We start from the raw sequence: 4084 nt of genomic DNA on the forward strand, positions 1-4084 counted from the left end.
TCAAGTGAATATCCATCTCAAGTCACAAGAAGTATTTGGTTTACCTAGGAAAACTTCCTATAGACACTACCAATCCTATAGGTCTCCTTTAAAGGATTTTAATCCTAGGGTCAAAGCATTTGCTCTGATACCAACTGTGGTGACCCGGCATACCACTGCATGGTGTAGTATGCAAGTCTGATATAACACCAATGAAACACCGTTCCACTAGTATTATATCGCTCAGAGTGGTACAACAGAAACATATGCGGGTCCAAGGCATGTCTATAGAATTACAACAATGACTCTGTTACATAAGATCATCACAGCCTCCTACTTTACAATGAGGTAAAACTGCAAATAAACTCCAGAAGAACGACTCGTAGTCTAGTCTTATCACGAACTCTATTTGTAGAGTATTTAACTAACTCTAGAGGCTGTGAATAGATTCTAGCTAAATAGGAGCTAGGTTTAGGAAACTAGTTCCTTTCTATTGCTAAGCTAGGTTTGATCCTTGTTGGAGGTAGTGTTTGACTCTTCACGGAGTTCCCTGTCCCTTGAAGTATTTGTTGATCCCTCGGTCTTCGAGTTGCCTTTGTAGATCCTCCTTCGATGCCTCCATATCTAAGCGGGGATTTAAGAGTGGGATGAGTACGAGCGTACTCAACAAGTTCATTATAGGAAAGAGGTGTTTAATGCACTAGCTACGGCATTAGACCAGAAAGTCTAATACCAATGCAAGTTTTCATAACCATTTCTTCAAAAGGTTGCTTTTATTCAGAAGAACTATGTCCGTCAGCCTTCACCGGTTTACTAGAACTTCATGGAGGTCCTTTCCGGCCGCGTTCGCAGTTCCATATCCCGGAACAGGGAGTGACAGGTCACGGTTCTTTACACTCTGCAGAGGTGTGTTGCTTTACCCATAAGAGATCTTAACCTTGGTGCCAACCGAGCCGCGAGCTCGTCCACACTTCCTATGGTGTGAGGCCCGGTATAAGGTCTAGCCAATCATGTTCCTCCGCTACCTCGAACACCCACCCTTTGTTGCATGCCCCGACCCTGGGTCCTCGCCGGTCCCATTATTCCCGTAATTTCAGGGTGGACCCCGACCACGACGACGATGCAGGATCGAACCAAACTCCTTCGCCGGTAGCTGCAACCCATCATAGACCGCAATACCGTGGGGACTTAGAATGGGTTCCCCACCCACAAGTTGTTCCGCAAGCCGCAACCGCTACGGTATGCATAGCATAACCGTGGGGACTTAGAATGGGTTCCCCACCCACAAGTTGCTCCGCAAGATACAACCGCTACGGTAAGCGCATCCGTTGATGAACGAGAGGTGGAAACACTTTTGACTACTCCGTCCCACTCCGGATCTTATGGTTAACACGGATATTACGACACAAGAATCATCATGGCAGCTTGTTGTTTAATCCTAGATGGATATAAACCCGTGCAATGGAACCTCCACCATATCAACACAATCCATGGTTCCATTGCCCACCACATAGTCATATTCATAGTTATGAAAGTAGTGGTTTTGATTTTTATGCAATAGTGATAACCATAATACTTTGCAAGTAATTTGATAGAAATAATCAAATGACATGAGCAAGTGATGAACTTGCCTTTCTTGACTGCAAGATTATGCAGGCAAGGTCTTCGATACGCGATAACTCCAAATTCTGAAATAGTATCATCGTCCGGTAAGGACGATGCTTAAAAGATTGGCAAGGATGCAATAATGCATAAGTATGAGATGCAATCGCTCTAAGCGTGACCTAACCCCGATGATTTAGGATCAGTGAGTTGTAATGATTTGTTTAGAGTGTGTTGCACTTTTAGAGTGGTTCACAAACAAGGTTCTTATTCAGGATTGGTTGCTTGGTATCATAAACAGGTGTTGTAATATATCATAATAATACACTAATAGCACACAACAATAATATTTGGTATAATCCTAACATGTAATGAATAGTGGTTGGTTCTAGTACTATATGGCATGGTTAATGATTAATTATCATATACTTCAAAAGAATAACTTTTGAAGAACATGTTATTTAATAGAGAACAAGTATGATAATTAGGGTCGTGGAGTTTTATGGTTTACTATGGTTACAACTAGTTTCTGGAGTAAGTATTAGATGGATCACAACATAGTTGGATTCATCAACAGCTAGAACTTGTAAGGGTTGAACTAAGCCTAAGTATCTTAAGCCATTAATTACACATGGGTGCTACCAAGGTTGGTTATATCTTACTAGTGATAGATAGTTAGGGTTTATAGGTCCTATTAGACAGGATTGATGATGATACCTTATTTTCTTCAAAAGAATAACTTTTGAAGAACATACTTCTTAAGTAATAAGAAGTATTGCAATTAGGGTTGAGGTTGTCTAGGGTTTGCTATTGGATTCACTAAGTAAGGAATGGTGGTTTCCTAAATAGTATGTTTAATAATTATCTCACACTAATAGGGTTTAGTGTGTATGGGATATGATGTCAATATTAGCATGGTTGCTATTGGAGTCCATCACATTGGTGTGATGCTATATAGGTATGAGTAAGGTTGATATTTCTGATGATAGGAACTAGGTTTTAGACTTAAGTGTTCCTGTTTGATCATCTAGGTTTGATGAGATGAACACATGGAATGTTAAAGTCTTAGTGATAGGCTCATATATTTTATGTGGACCTAGACATGCATTTAGTGGTTAATTATGGATCTAGGTATGAAAACAAGGTCTCTTGATTATATGTTCTAACCTAGGTTTTAGGTTAGAACTATTTAGGGTCACACATAAAATAGTGAGGCTAGGTTTCCTAATGGAATTTAGGGTTTTAGAATTCACATGAAATGATAGGGTTGTACTATTATTCAATATGGAATTAGAGTTTGCTATTTACCATATTGTTCTATGATGAATAACTTCATGATGGGTTTGAAGTTGTTCATCACTTTAAAAATTAACACAAGTGGATTTGGCTTTTTACTATTTTTAAAGAATTAATAATTAAGGTAATTATTAATTAGAGTTTAAATTTCCACTAACAAGGATTTATCAAAATAACAAATAAAGAAATTAGCTTTAATGTTTTCTTTATTTTCTTACTGGTTTTATTTATTTTAGAAGGTTTTCCTAAATATTGAATTTTAATTGCATTTTAGAATTAAAAGAAAAGACTTAATTATTAAGTTTAAAACAATTAAATTTTTATTAAGAATAAAAATTTCATATTATATTTTTATTGGATAGATTTTTCTTTTCTAAGAATTTTGATATATTATTTACCTTTTTCTGAGTTATAATGGATTTTATATGAATTTGCAAAGTTGCAGCAATTATTGATTTGAATTTAAAACGAAATCTACTAGACACACCCAGCTAAACCAACTCCTACTCGCTGACCAGTGGGCCAACGCCACGCTGGTTGCCACAGTGGCGTCGATGTGGCAACCTTGTGCCTCACCGGCGGCCAGTGGTGGTTGACCCCGGCGATAGGGTGCTCCCGTGGGGTTATGCGCGTGCTCAATCGAACGAGGGTGACGAGATGAACCTACTGGTGGTGGCGCCGCCTCCAAATGGTCGCCGAAGCTTGGCCGGCGACGAGGTCGAGCGGCCGAGCTCGCAGATGCACGGTGCGACGTAGCTAGGGGACGCAATCGAGCGGGCTAGGCATGCCAGGAGGATCAGGAGCTCACCAGGAGCACACAGGGCTTGACGGTGTGGCAAGGGGAGGTCTGGTTCGCCGGAATCGCCTGCTCCCGTCGTCGGAGAAGACGAGCTCGACGGCGGTGCTACGGGATGCCTCCGCTCGATTCCTTTTGTAGGCTCGGCATGTCGAGTACGGCGATCACGACGGTGTTCACGGCGTGGCTCGAGGAGGTCTACATCAGCGGCGATGGTCGGAGTCTGGCTCAGCTAGGGTTTCGGACATGGGAAAAATTTAGGAGAGGAGGAAGAATCTGACGCTCGTTTTCGTACTGGGGCTTTTATACCGCGTTGGAAGGTGCCTCGTCTCGTCGTCGATCAAGGAGGAGGTGCCAGCGAGAGGGAGAAGGAGAGCACGGCTCCGTGCTGTCCTCCATGCGCGAGGAGGG

Source organism: Lolium perenne, chromosome 6 (assembly GCF_019359855.2).
Source record: "Lolium perenne isolate Kyuss_39 chromosome 6, Kyuss_2.0, whole genome shotgun sequence".
Lineage (NCBI taxonomy): Eukaryota > Viridiplantae > Streptophyta > Magnoliopsida > Poales > Poaceae > Lolium > Lolium perenne.